The sequence below is a fragment of the Rhamphochromis longiceps genome, linkage group LG12 (assembly GCF_057381845.1).
Source record: "Rhamphochromis longiceps isolate RC_006_pf linkage group LG12, R_longiceps_female_GT1.1, whole genome shotgun sequence".
NCBI lineage: Eukaryota > Metazoa > Chordata > Actinopteri > Cichliformes > Cichlidae > Rhamphochromis > Rhamphochromis longiceps.
In genome coordinates, this window is record NC_140568.1 from 23,706,644 (window position 1) to 23,722,591 (window position 15,948).

General features: G+C 41.2%; 1 long non-coding RNA gene across 2 annotated transcripts; it reads left to right on the forward strand.

Annotated features, from left to right (window-relative positions):
* Positions 1 to 544: 544 nt before the first annotated feature.
* LOC146657282 (uncharacterized) lies at positions 545 to 9,575 on the forward strand. 2 transcript variants are annotated; one of them, XR_014914049.1, is made up of 3 exons: positions 1,539 to 1,833; positions 1,913 to 2,124; positions 7,792 to 9,575. It is a non-coding gene; the product is annotated as an uncharacterized LOC146657282 (long non-coding RNA). The 2 variants fall into 2 exon arrangements; XR_014914048.1 differs by having other exon boundaries at positions 545 to 2,124.
* The last annotated feature ends 6,373 nt before the right edge of the window (positions 9,576 to 15,948 follow it).

Sequence of the window (15,948 nt, forward strand, 5' to 3'; positions counted from 1 at the left end):
CCCTCCGTTCATTCACTGCAAAAAGTGTCCATCCAAATAAGTCACCGGGTCTCCTGTTCAAATGTTCCAATGTTATTTTTGTTTTCTGAAAATGCAGAAAAAGACAAATAACTGTAGTTTATAGAATCCCCCTTGTTTCCGATCGCATTTTGAGTCGTTTTGGGGGTTATTTTAAGAGTCGATATGTTGACATCAAGACAACCGTGCGGGAGATCGGTTTAGTAATTAATAGTCGATGTTATGAATTTTACAGTGATGGATCGATTGGCATTAGGAACAAGTAGAAGCATATCACCCCCTGGATGGAAGATTCAGTCTCCCGCTTCGGTTCCAGCACCGAATGACTGAGGTCTGAGGACGGACATTTTTTGCAGTGTTGCCATCGACGACTGGAGGGGCTGGGGGGGGGGGGGGGGGGGGGGGGGGGGGGGGGGGCTCTGACAGGCACAATTTACATTGAGCTCGCCCCGCGCTGCTATTTACTTTGAAACCTGATTAGTATGGGCCGTCTATTGTCACCAAAAAAGAGGAAGAAACCCTGGACAGAATAGCAAAAAAGCGGGGTAAAGGAAAGAGTGGACAAAGATTTTACGCACGACAAATATACCCAAAATAAAAAATAAAAAAAATGTACACAGCGGCAAAAGGGGGATTCTGCTTCAGAAATTCCCCGAAGTTTCAAAATGGTTTGTCTTGGACTGTTATCTTCATTATAGAATTAACGGATGTCATTAATGTTTTGCCATGGATTGATATTTTCACAGGCTGTTTTGTCCTTGGCATGCGCATTGCGGTACATCGTTGCCTGTAATCGGCACAGTCTCGCTGATTAAAACTTAACGTTTAGTTTAAACCAGTTAATAAGAGAAAGAAAATGTCAGTGGGAAGAATGATGCATAAAAGACAGTGTTATACAAACGGGATGCCTTGCCAGCGGCCGAAAATCTCTAAAATTAGACCGAGGAATGAGCAATATTCAATAATTACCAAGGTCCTATAGTCTCTACAATCACTGAGCCGGTGTCATATTATGTCTTAATAATGACAGTAATTCAAAATGTGAAGTTACTGACAATTTGCATGGGGATTCCGGCTTTTTTCTTGTACCAGGGTTTCTGCAGGCTTACTGCCTCTCCAACTCAAAAATGTCTGGATCGCGCTGCCATCTAGCGTACATTGTACAATTACAGCCTCATATAAATGCATCCATAACTCATCAGACATGCATTTTAAATCGCAAAAGCGGATTTTAAAAATATAAAAGTCCGAACTTTGCCGCTGTTGTCTTTTATCCTTTGTGTGGATAAAAGACAACAGGATATTTTTATCCACGAGGTTATGAAATGTACAACTGTTTTGTTGTTAGGGATGTATAACTTAAACAAACAAAAAACAAAACACAACAAAAAACAAAACACAACCAAAAAACCCACCAAACCTTCAGCGAACATAAAAAATACGTGTTATTACATCTGAATAAATATAGCGACAATAATACACTACACTCTTGATCGCACGGAATATAGATTGAACACAAACCCCCAAACCGTGTGCGTACATGTCCAAAAACATGGTAATACCGTGCTGAGACTCAGTAACTATGCACAATACGTATAATTGTTGTTTAATGAATTAAAGACGTTGTAAACAGAGCTTTAACCTCACCGAGATAATAGCAGACATAAAGGAGCGTTAATATGCAAGTGCCCCCTTTGTAAACGCATAGGAGGGATGGGTTGTTTTTTAAGTATTCAACAAGAGAGCTCTCTCTCCCGTCCCTGTCTCGGACACTCCACTGAAACTCCCCGGCCATATCTCTAGCTCTTTGAAAAGGTGAAACCAATAAGATTAAATCGGACAAAGATTTTTTTTTCTTCTTCTGTAAGTGTATCATTAAGATTTAACTCTACAGATTGGAAAGGGTCTCCGCGGGAGAAGAGGAGAGGAGAGTGAGAGTGAGAGGGACAGCGAATGGGAGCAGGGTAGACGCTCTAATAGAATCTGGGAATCGGCAAGAGTAAAAAGGAGAAAGTGGACGTCAGGACATTAAAAGAAGAAGCGCCAGCGACGGTGGTTAACGGTAGCGGAGCAGCTTTCTACGTGGGCAAACCGGGCACCGATAAGGCAAGTGCACTATTTATTACTTCTTCTGCCATGCACACGCGTGCTTTTGAAAGCAAGGACAAAATTCTCTTGAGTCCCGCCACAGGAGCGTTTACTTTAAAGCGTGCAGAAGTCCGGGTCGTGTCAAAGTCACAACTTTTTAACTAGTGCACAGTCTCATTTCTCCCTCCACGATAAGGGCGACGGTAGACACTCGTTTCACGTTCTCCCCACTGATTTGTATATCTTATGGTAGTGATGTTAGTGCAGGCTGGTTGGAGTACAAATGGACACGAGAGCCCCTTTTTTGACGTCCAGTGCACTTCACCTGCGAAGCTGTTTGTTGGTTGAACACATAATGAAAAGATCGATAACCGTCTGCTTGTCTCAGCGATAGTGTCACCGGATTAAAAGACTGATCAAGGAGACCAGGCGTTGCCCATCTTCTACACTCTTTCCCAAGTGCCAATTTAGCCAAGATATTACTAGATGCATACATTATAGATTCAAAAAATAAATAAATGAATCAATAAAATCAAATAAAAATTAGCGCACCACTAAGAAGTCATTATGCGTCAGAAAATGTTGCTGAGAGGAAATTTAAAGCGACATGGAGTATGCGTGTGTGTATGTTTTTTTTTTTTCATCAAAGCAGCATTATTGATGTGGAGGGAGTGCAGTGAAAAGTGATATAAAATAAACGATGTGCAACGTGGGCCAGGTTAATATATTCCAGGACAAAGCGCGTGCCAGACGGCTTTCTAAAATAACCTTACATAATAACATTTAACCTAATCCTCCCATGCTGAAATAAAGTTCATGCTAATTAATACTAAGTGAGCAAAGCAATATTTTTTCATGTCCTATACTTAAGGTTTCCACTTTTTAATCGGGTAGAAAAATACGGACGTCTCCATAAAATATGAACTTATTGGAAAAAAACATCTAAAGAATGACATAATCACATTAACAAAGCGAGTCATTCAGGTGATTGATGCATTTGCGCATTATATAGCAGCAGTCCTACTTTGACTGCAATGCAACGGTTTGCTTTGCAACAGATTATTTGCGGTCTCGAAATAGACAAGGCTGACATTTTCCATTGCAATAAAACTTGAATAAACCACAAATAGAATTTCCATGGCTGCTTAAATTTCCCTCGCATGGTAGTTTTGTCAAAGGACCTTATTAGATAAACATTTGTAAGAATGGGAAGCACATTGCAGTTTTGCCAAATCTGTGATCAATAATGCCCTCTGTACACAAATTCAGACTTTGTAAAGCTCACAAAATGCAACTTTAACGCAGCTGAAACCAACAAGCAGCACAATCAGTTGGGAAAACACTGAGGTCATAAGTGCAAGGCTCCCTAATAAAACACCAGATGACAACAGGAATGCATTTCAGAGCATTTAAAACGATGCAAACTGATGTAGGAAAAAAAACATTAGTAAAAAAAAAAGCGTTGAAGGTCTGTTTATTATTGATTGTGTGTATGTAATCACTTCAGAGTTTGTAACCGCAGTATATTCAATAAGACATTGTATGGGGCTTAGAGGCTGATTACCTTTTCCAGGGGCCTCAGCTCAAAACGTCTCCTGTGTACACAGGAGTGTTGTGTTTCTGCTTGCCGAGCTTAAGGGCCACATACAGCTGATCCCTGCGACGTCAACACCTGCGTGCTAAATTAAGACAATTAAACCATCAAAAAGGAATGAAGTGATGTTCTCCTTTATGCATGCAACTATAAGCAACGTTTAATATCTCCCATGTTGCTCCCGAATGTTTATTATTTGAGTAACACACACTGATGAAAAGTCAAGTGGAGCACAGGATATAGCTACACCAAAGAAGTTTAAACCCCGCTTCTGCGGAGTGTGAAAAAGTTTGTCACAGAAGTTATTTGTACTTTTTTTTTTTCATGTTCTAAACAGACCCTTGGTGCGCTTGTTACCCAGGGGAGATAATGATGTGTACCTCTTATATATAATACAGATATTCCCATATATATCTATATATCTATATCTATATCTCTCTATATAGATATATAAATATTTAATTAACTTTAATTAAAATGTGTTTACATTGAAAAATTTGCATTTACATTTATCTGACCTTACTTACTAATGAGTGAGTCAAAAAACGACAAAAAAAGAAAGAGATAATACAGAATTTAGTCCTTTGCCAGTCTTTCAGTTTAATGTTTTGGGGATATTTATATATATATATAACTGACTTCCAACATATTTGTTTCTTCGTGTTAACAGTAAACCTGTAGTGGTCCGTTGATTTGCCCTGTTTTAGTTGGGAAACAAAATGAAATTAGTTTTTGTAATTATGCTGAAGTAGTTAAATCTAAAATAACACGTCACGTGACCTCTTCAAAACAACTGAGACTTTGACTTGGTTTTTAAAGCAGCAGTCTGATTGCTACTCTGCACCCTTTTTGTTTTTTCAACACCTTACTCTGTTCTTAAAAAAGTATATAAGAATTGTAAAAAATACCTAAATGACATCTTTCTTGCAAGTTAAAATTAATAATATTGATTAAAAAAAAATAGAACTAATTCTCATGTTTAAACTGGCGGTTTTGTTACTCTGAGTGGTTGTGTGTTGAAAAGGGGGGTGGGTGAAGGGTATGGGTTGTTGGGGCGGGTGGGGGGTGTTGAGGGGCTTCTTTTTGTCCAAAACTGATCCCCAAATTATTCTGGAGGCTCGGATTGGTGTGAAAGGGACGGGAAGGTCACTTGAAATCGCCTTTTATCCCATTGCCCCCCCCCCCCCAATGGATCAGCAACTTTCAATAGACATAATCTAATTGCTCTTAATGGAAAGACGATTCGTGAGAAATAGTCGGAATATATAAAATCAGTAATAGCATATGGGCTTGAACTATTTGGAGACCTAAACAATTAGCAGGACAGAGTCCACACGATAAATCATTTACTAATTATTAATGAAAACTATACATATATTAAAAGTGATTCCCAAAACAAAGAAAAAGTTTCATTTTCAGTTGCCAACAACAACGGATGTGCACGATTTTAAGTTTATTAACAACAACCGTGATAATTTCTTGCATGCTTTTATCTTTATATTATGCCGCTTTAGTTTGCATGGAAATAAATGTTTATTTTCTCATTATATTTACTGTAGATGTGTGTGTGCAGAGATGCGCTCCCTTCAGTTAACGTGTCATGAATTGAAGTCTCTTTCCAGGGACTTCGAATCCCAGACTATAATTTAGGACAATGACTGCAACGACTTTCCCAATTAGACTTTAGGTTGGTTAGGTTAGAGGGGCTGTCAGTTTATGCTATGGGCAATGGCTTTATTGCTCACTAACCATGATTTCTTTAGAGCCTATGTGCTAATTACTCTGGATGGTCCCAGAGACGGAGATTATAAATCCATTAGCACTGAAACCCTCGTGGTTCCACAGTGCAAACACTGTAATTTTGTAGTACACCAAAAAACCAAACTTTAAGTACCAGGAGCTAGATGAAGGGAAACAGATTTTTCAACAGCGTGTGTACTTCTTAGGAAACCAGCGTGGAAGGAAGCCTAGCGTATATCAATCAGTAGCTAAGCCCAATACACAGGGAAAAACTAACAGAAAATTAACTGACATGGGAAAATGTTTTATCAGAAGGGCTTGTGACTGTCAGTGCCCGGAGGGTTTGCCTTAAAAGCGACCTGCTTATATTACTGTGTCAACTTAATGCAACACTGTAATCAGAAATGCTCAACACAACGCAATTTTAATATTGTGAGGACTATTTTCATGCAAGTTTGGGAAATAATTTAGTCTCATTCCCCAAGTGCCTGTCAAATATTCAGGGAGAGATGCAGCCCTGAGCAACAAAGTGAATTAGAACGGGACTTAATACCTGCTTGGCTGAGTTTAAAGAGGGCAACGCAAAAACCCCCAAAAAAAAACAAAAAAAAAAAAAAAAACCTAACCGGGGGTTCGTGAAGGCATCTTACCCTTAAGGTAATTTATTTCAGGGAAACCGGGGGGCCAAAGGTGGAATTCTTGAGAAATTCAACAAGGATAAGGGAGCTTTAGGAATTCTGCACGCAGATTACCTTTCATCCCATCCTCACATTATCCGACAACACACTGTAGAAATATAGCCCAGCGACAGAAGAGCGAGATTACTCTCCGACACAGAAGAGTGCAAAACCTTCTTTCTTTTTTTTTTTTAAGTATTGCGATTACTTCTTAAGCGAACAAGAAGCGAGAGACAGACGAGGAGAGAAAAGGAAGAGGGGGGTCAGCACAGCGGAGGAGTGTTTTCCTGTGCGCTTAATGTTCAGATTGTCCTGTCACTGCCATAGCGCTGTAGTGGGTGACGGACTCACCTATGAGAGTTAGCTCCCATTTCAAAATATTTATGGCAGAAAATTTCACATCAGACAGCATTTACGAATCTAATTAGTTCGCTTCTGGTAACTTTAACACACTGATGTTTACATTATGGGCTATGGTGCCTTGCAATGACTGATGACCTTTGGTGATACTTTGCTATAGTTTTCCCATCCCTTCCTTCTAATTTGAATGAGTGGCATGATATAAGCACTGCACTATTTTCCTCTCATTTTTCCCTGAAAAAAAAAAAAATCAACACACAGCAGGGGATTAATTAGAAATGTAGTGTAGCTGAACCATGAGCGACTGAGCACGCTGCTGCAGTCTAGTTTACATCAGTACAGAGGAAATCATTTCCCAGTAATTCTCTGAGGCAGTTTGAGTGAGAGGCATATTCGTGCAGATTTACCAACTTTAAAAATATTTTGTGCCATAAATTGATCTATACTGTATGAGAAATATGTCTTAACATGTAGATATTATCACGTCACACAATTTCTAAGTCGAGCAACTATTAAAAATATTTACATCAAAAGACACACACTAACTCCTTCTTTCTCTCTCACCCACACACACACACACACACACACACACACACACATACGCATGATGACGTTTTCATTTAAAAGGAGTGTGTTTTAGTGTGTGTGAGGGCACATGTGTGTCAAAAAGACAGCAAAGTGAAGGTGTGAAGATGGCCTGTGTTTAGTGTCCAGACCTGGCAGATTGTGACCTTATCAATGTGAAACTCTTAAGATAAATTATTCATAGCACCTGTTTGATGTCTCCGGCCAAAGAATGACAAAGGTGTGTGATTTAAAATGCATCTCAAAGCCATGAATATTAGCTACTGCACTACCTGTCTCTCTCTCCTTTTTTTTTTTTTTTTTTTTTAAAGCTGAATAAAAGAGAAACGGGGAGGAAGGCTGCATTTTAAACAACAAAAAAATGAACAATTTGTTTCCCTAACAGGGGCACAGAAGTGTCTGGAAGTGCAGTCACATTAAGTGAGTTGCTGCTTCGCTTTATTTGTAGATGAATGAATAATAATAATAATAAAAAATGCTCTCAAACATGACTGAGTTCCGCCGTTTTCAGTATGCAAGGCGTAGCTGCCATCAGCCAATTGTTTTAATTTCATATGACTCACAGGTGTCTGCTGTTTATGTGGGTCACTGAAACGGGCCACACACATTGTCATTTCCTGCTATGTCCTCACTTTAATTTGAAACTTGGAGGAGAGAGTTTGTTTGAGTGATTCCGTGTGGTTAACCTTGCCCTTTGCAGCTAAGTTTGTGTTGTTTGTCACCTCACAGGCAAAGAGGAACACGGTGGCCTGCCGCCTGGACACACAGTGGGACATGTTGGTGTGGTGAAGGGCTGACACTCGGATGAGATGTAATTTATGGCAAGTGTTGTGTGGTCATAGGACAGTGACAGTGACGCGTCTGCTTAGAAGCACGAGAATTGCGACCACTTGCCACGAAGAGCGGTAAATATAACATAAAAGGTGAATTAATCATTACTTTGATTTTAAGGAGCTGCTCTCTTCGAAATCCATTGCCCAGTCCTGATTTGTTCTGTTTCATTATGTACAGGAGTGTGTGTTTATCGAGTACACTCCAAGCTTTTCTACTCAGAAATGAATCCAAGCATCCTGGAACTCAAATTCTTCTTCAGTGCTTTGTTTTGGAAAAAGTCTTTGGTATGCTTTTGGGAAACTGGCAGCTAATCTTTTCATAGCTAGGGGTCAACATAACACTCGGTTTTAATAAAACAAATAAGACTGGGATGGATATTAATGATGATATATACAGATGTAGTGTGCATGAGCTTGAATTATGTGTGAGAGCATGCAGAAGGAGAGACACTCTCACACATTTGTGTGTTTACTTGCCTGTGTGTGTGTGTGCGGCCGTGAGATAGCCGAGTCAGTTTCCCTCAGATGTTGCCTTTAACCTTTAACCCCAGAGCTGAGGTCAAGCCCTGACAAATGAGATGGTCGAGTTCTGGCCAGATCTGCAAACATTCCACAACAATCTTCTGTCCTCCTCCTCTCCTCTCCTCTCCTCATATCCGTCATTCCTCACCCCTTCACTCCTCTCAGTGTGTCTCTTCTACGGCTTCGAGAGCGAGTCAAAGAATGTTCTCACTGCACACAAACATGTTTTATTGTATTTGCTGTGGGAATCTTAAAGCACACACACCCTTCAAATTAAGAATTACAGCACTGGTTAAATTTAATACCTCTGACATCTGCCGTGTTTACAGAAGGAAGGAAAACAAAAGAGTATGATCTGAGAGGAGAAGCTGCGGTAAAGATTTGGATATTACAACCGTGCACTTTGAAAGCACACTGTGTGTGTTTGGAAAGTCTGTCAGTGATGTCAAGGATGAGAAATGTTGCAGTGTGGTTTTTTACACACGCTGCTGGCTCTAGCATTTCCGGCAACATTTCTCACACTGCCTCCCTCACACCATCCGCTCTGCTGCAATATCCCCACATTTTTCCATCCTTTCGATTTTTTCCCCTCCACTCCTCGTTTTCCATCCCTTTACTCCCTTTACCCTTCCTCTTTGCTGCCCCACCCACTCCTAATCTCAACCTCTCCCTTCCTTCTTCCTTCACCCTCCACATTCACCCCCCTCCTTTTATTCCTCCGCCCACAATATTTTTTCAGATTTCTTTCTAACATGCCGTTCCTCAGAATGCTACCACCTGTGTCTTGAGGAAGAAAGGAGCCAACCACCCGCATTCCTTTTACCAGGAGCTGGTAAAGGTAAGTGGAGCCCCCTGTTAAAATAAGGCAGCAAATAAAGGTTTTGTTGTAGTGTTTCTGCATAAACTGTCATTTTTTTAACGCAATGAACCTCACCACCCTTCATCAGCTACAAAAGTCACTGTTATATGAACACACACAGTCACCATCGATGACTGTGCAGCCACAATTGTTGCAAAGGAGCCTCGAGACCAACAAAGCTGGCTGAGACGGTAGCGCCGAATGGATCACGCTCTTGAATTTGATTTCATAATGATGTAAGATTACTAAGAGGCAATGCAACACAGCAAAGATCTTAATAAAAAACACATCAATCTTGATATGTGTGTATGTGTGTGTTTTTCCACTCTTCGCTCCCACTTGAATTGTGGTACCATTTGACTCCGAGTGTTACAAGATTCAACAGACTGTGCAGCTGCTTCACGTGGATCTTGGCCTGGACAACGCTGTCTCCTCACAGGGAAGATGATCACATGTTTCAATCACACAGATAGATCTGCGCCCTGAGTGGCTCTGTGCTGGGGCATCACCACAGCAAATCTCAGCACACGTATGGAGCACACTGCTTTGAATAGTGAGATGGTGATCTGTTTTTTAGTGTATTTTTACCTTCACAGACAAGCAATTAGTGAGTTTTTTGCATATTGCTCATTAGGTTCCTCAGTTTCTTAAGAACAAAGTGAAATCCTGCAAAGCTCCAATTACTGACATTTTTCTTTCCTTACCTTTGACATCTTAGTTATGTCCATACATTACTGACCAGTTGGTTGCCTGTATTTTCAGTGCGAAGCAAATTATAAAGCTTTCATATGAATTTCAGCATCAGCCATTAGCCCTGTGGGGTTGAAATAGCCATCACGTGACGTAAAAAAAGAGAGAAAATATGTGTATAATCACAACCATGCCTGTGTGCATGGTGTAGTTTAGCTGATTGTGTTTACGTCCCTTTTCTCCTCCTACTACTATGTATGTCCACAGGCAGCTCAAGGATGTAAAGGCAGGGCTCAGAGCCACTCAATTCCCTGCCACCACCCACCGTTACCACAGTGTTACTGAAGCATGGATGTCTGCCCCTGTCCCCCAGGGGTTTGGTCTCCCCACCCGCCCTTCTCCCCCCACCCTTTCTCAACCAACATGCACCCACCCATCCGCCAAGCTCTCCTCCTCCCTGACTTGCTCCCTGATTCAGCGTGTAAAAGCGCCCCCTGAATGATGGATTACGGTGTCACTGCAGCCTGCGAAGGATTAATTTGTTTCATTGATTTCTCTTTAGGCAGAATGCCAGCGTCTGCCGCTTCCCACCTTTTCCCCAAGACTCGCAGCTGTAATAGACGGTAATGGCCTAAGACAAATCAGCCCGTTTCTTGTAAAAATAGCACCAAATAACCCTCGCCACCTTACACCATGCACTCAACTCACAACCCCATCAGGGGGTGGCCGTGGAGATGGTGGCGGGGCATCATGGGAGTATTTGATTCATCCTCAGTCTCTATCACTCTATCTGGCTTCCATGCCGCCATACCTCCTTATCCGGTGCTGCATGTGAGGTGAGCATCCAGTCGCCCTAACAAAGCCATAAGTCTGCCGTACTTACAGCTTCCTCTCAGGCCTCACAATGGATGGGTAATGACAGCACTGTCTGGAGGGGGCTGTGGGAGTTGGGCCATTCTCTCCAGTAATGGAGACTGTTACAGCCATTCTCTGCACACCTGCAGGAACAGCTAACTGTTAACCACTGTGATCTATGGCGAGGCCTTAACGCACTAGGCTAAGGTTGAAGGGCTGTAGTGACACGAGTGAATTAGTGCATGTCACCACAACATATCTTTTTTGTTTTTCCTGTCTTTGCTGTGGTACATGAAGTCATTCTACTGGACACTGAGCGCTATGGAAAATCATTGGAGTTATTCACAAACATATCTGCACCAATGAATCAGTTTTGGTACAGCTCTCAGCACAGCGAACTGACTATCTAGCATTTCTGACATTCACTGATTTAACACAGACATAAGATGCTGCCACATCTTTACTACTCTGTCACTGCTTTGAACGATGGGAAACCCAAACTGCCTGTAACATTAAGCGCACCACTACAGGCTGACTGTTCTCGAATGCTTTCCAGTCCCAACGAGATTTATGAGCAAACCCACATCCATTAATCCATTGTTGATTTGCTGTGGCTGCCCCGCAGGGCTTTTGGGATCAGATATCATACAGTACTGAAACTCACCCCGTTGTGCAGAAGCAGAGACACCCTCACTGGTGCTAAAAATGTTGCACAATGATTTAGGAAATGAAGTCTTCCTCAGTGTTTAAATTCATTGCACATTTCAAATGTCTGCATCTTCAGAACCTGAAAGATACGCACTGACAGAAACGATGCCTCTTACATTAAAAATGACAACATAAAAGTGAGTGACAACCCATATAGGCCTCAGTATCAGTGAATTAGAGCGACTCCACAATGTGATAATGACCCAGGCTGCAGGGAAATCTCATCAGCTCTCTGCAATCAATTTAACAGTGTTTACAAAGCCACAAGCTGAGGCTTGTGCTTGGGGACGAAGCACTGGTCACCTGGTGTTCCACCGCTAAGCTGGCCTCTCCTGGGTAAACCTCCACAAAGCCCCCTCATGTCTGACACCACCAGGTCCTTCAAATACTCCTCTCAGACAGAGGATTAGGTAATCTCACCATGATACTGTCTTTTTCTCTATTTCTATCATTTTCCCTCTCTTTTTGACACACTCTCTCTATCCCCCTCTTCTCATACATCACATCCTCCTTACCTTTCTGCCTCTCTCCTTCTGGCCTGTTGAAGAGCTTGTTCTACTCATGGCACATCTATCCTCGGGAGTCCTTACCTTCTTAAGTGCCTCCAGAAAAGGTTAGTTGGCAGGTAATTGTCCAGTTGTGGCTAGGCTTATCTTAATTGTAGGTGCTTAAGTGCAAGCTACACTTCCATTGATGGAGAGTTTTGCGTCAAGTAATGGGAGGAGACAAGAGGATGATATGAGGAAAAGATTTAGCATTTTAAAGTGCCTGTGACATTTTTCCTATGGATACTTGTACATTGTGCTTCGGAAATGTGACATAAAATATTTATTCAAATCTATTATTTGATATGAATAATTTTTATATATTTTTTTTCCCTAAAAATCTTTCCCTAAGCATCAGTGGATAATTTTATTAGAGCTAACCCTTAATGAAATGCAATGCTCACAGTGCAAAAATCCAAAAGACCAGGTCTTCAGCTGTTTTAAATCTATACTATTAACCATGTGATCATACATATATCCATGTCAATAGGAAGCTTTAGGGGGGTTAGTGTTTGCGTTGCCCCAGTCAAAGGTCATGACTGACCAATAAAATATTTCTAAAGCACCATCAATAACTCAGACATGTAGACTAATACAGTATTAGACTGTGGGAAGGCAGAGGAGACCTGCTGTGCTTGCTTCAAGCAGAATGAATGGACCAAAGGCCAAAAGGTTACTGGACAGACTTATGCCTGGTGCCCCTGCACCCCCTCATATGCGCATTTGATAGCGACAGGGGCAATTATAAAGGTATACTTCAGTAGGTCAAATGGGAGAGGGCAAAGTGCAGAACCTTAAAAGCACTGGCTGGAGTCAAAGGTTATGATGCACATAGGGCTTCATAGAGTGTGCCGAGTAGGGATAATGGAATCAAAGCAATAAAGACACAGTGATATATTCTCTTCATTTATGTGTATTTTCATAGATAGACACCTAGACAACTAGGTTTGTGATCAGACTCTCAAACTAAGGCATTAAATGTTTGGATTTCTCTTTGCAGTGTGTGCATTCATATACTGTATGCATTCTGTGGAACCATCAGACTGAAAGGCTATTAAATATGAATAGTCCAAGGTCATGGAAGGTCGTGGCACACATTTAGCATGAGTGACCAATGCCAAATTTAAAGGTCAAAGTGGAATTGCTTGAGTCGGAGCAACAGGACGTTTGCTCTTCCACATTTATGAATCCCATTGGTGGTGATTTATGGAGGGGGATAAATGTATGGACAGGAAGAAAACACTCTCTTTCTCCTACCCTGTCAGACTCAGTAAATACACTACTCAGTCATATCACTCACCATTTCACAGTGAATCGCCACTGTATGCTTCCTGCTCGGATTAAAAACTGTCTTTGTCTTGTCTTGCCTCCTCCCTCCAGCTCTGGGGAACACACTGGAGGTATTGTTGCTATTCCACAAGACTATATATTAGCATTTCAGACAGCTGTGGTACAAAAGTAGTGTTCAAAGTCAGTGGTGTGCTTTAGTTTTGTACCAATTCCGTTGGTAGATTTGATGCTGTAACAACCATGCACAATAGAAGTCCTCGAATGAAGCCAAAAACACTCTAATCTGCTATTTTATAAAAATCTTTATTTTTATTTCAGCCACTATATATTTCTAAACCCCTTTTAGAAATAACTGCCATCCCTTTTTCGTTTTTATAGCCTGTTTTTCATGAGTTTTGTTTACTGTCATTAAGATTCCAGGTCATTTAAAATTGCTCATGTTGTAGCAGGTCACATGCTTATCCAGCAAATCATTGGTAATTAGGAGCAGTTTTCACTCCTCTGTCCTCTTCTACAGCGAGGCTGTACACCGCATTTTGCAGCAGCAGCCTTGCTTTGACTGGGCCAGCAATTAACTCAATATCCCAGCTTTTAGAGTTTTGTAGGCCTTTTGAACGTGAACATGCTCCCCATGTATCTTTGGCTCTTTAAATGTGAAAACCAGCCCGGCAATGGTGCACCACAGCCTTTTGCGAACTGCCCCCAAGTGATTCAGAATCCGGCCAGAGAAAAATTCGAAAAGAAAACATGCTTTTGAACTGCCGGCCAAAACGGAAACATGGTCTAGTAAGCTGCTTTTTAACCTGGACCATAAAGATCTATTTTCCTTTCCTCCAATGGTAATAAATTTGCTTTTTTCCCTTATTACACATATTATATTTTTCCATGGGAAGATCAAAGGGTGATAATGCGCAACACCAGTGCATATTACTTGACACTTTACATTTAGTTCTCCATTAGTGTACAGTTCAGGGTGTTTGCAGGTTCAGGATGCCAAAGATTCTTTTAATAACAGTAAACCTTATAGCAAACCAATCTGATGATTTTTCTTGGAAAAAAAATCACCTGCATTTCTTCCTTGTTTCGACTTACAGGTCAGCTGTGAGGATCGCATTCTTACCATTTTAATACCAGCATTGGCGTTCCCCCACACTCCAGCATTTACACCATCCTTCCTTCCCTGTGAGAACATTTCCAAAGGCCGTTTATATACAGGACAAGTCCTGTGCGATCTGTCACATTCATCTCTATTTCACATTCACCATGGGGCATTTGAACCACATCAGAATCTATTAACGTCATGCAGATCCAGCCCCTGCTGACAACACAAATCATGATAAGATGGAGCAGTGACTCTATAAACACCCTCGCTTATATATCACATCATATGAGCTGGACTGGAAGGCAGATCTCACTTGTCGTCTCTGTGTGATCGTCTATTCATGCGGTTGGACTAAAGATATGAATATCATTACATCACTATCTTAAACTTATGTCACCCAACCTCAATCAAACAATGGATATAAACAGCCCTGCGTGTGTTTATCTGTGAGAGCATCCGTCACTCTGCAGTCGGATTTCCAGCTCAACTGCTTGTGAGGACAGATTTATGCTGTAATGCATCAAATCAACAGACCTTTACAGTAAAATATGACTTTATCAATAGGCCTGATCAATAGTGCATGCGAGACGCTGTGTAATTATTACAGAGGTCTGTATCAATAAAACTGTCATGCATGAACTCCTGCTAAAGGCTACTGAGCTGGGAGTCACAGACTGTCAAAGAAAGGTTTGAGTCTTGGCCCTGACATGTTTTGATTACTGTACGTAAGGTCATGTTGTTAATGTAATATAAACTGTGAGTACACGGTTGGCTGAGATCAAATTCAGGGTTGGGAAAGTTTTACTATAATATTAAACTACTGCATAGCAACTTGTCTAGAAGTAAATTTAAATAGTGTTTTATTTAACAATTAATAGTGCCAGGCCTATTTAAAAACAGTCATTGTGAGCGAGTGTCTTTGCATCTCTGCCGACAGTAGAGATTATAAATGATAGAGACGAGCATGACTGTCTTTACTGGAGTGAGGATCATTTGTCCTGAAGCAAGGCAATCTAAAAGTTGAAGAAAGACTGTCAAAAAGAGCTTTGTATTACACTGTGGTGGAAGCACTCTACATTAACACACACTCACATACAGTCACATACACACATACAGTACGCCACAGAGACAGCGCGTGAGGCAGGGACCAATGAGGCAGTTTATATCGGGATTTTGTTTCACAGCCATGGCCTCCTGGGAGAGAGGGGTCTGCCAATAACACTTAAGAGACAGAGCAGGAAAAGTAAGTGCTTTTATTACAGCTCATCACTCATGTAATTTCTGGCAGCATTTGTGATTACAGATCAAGTGATTGACTAACTACACATTCGGCGGCTGAGTTATGAACCGGGTGCCTACCATTCCAGCCCCAGCAGATTCTCAGTGTCAGCTGTAACTCATCTTCTCCCAGGGTGCTAAATCAAAGAGCACACCGCAGCTGGAAGAGTTAAATAATAACTTGAGCTTTATTGTAAATCTGCC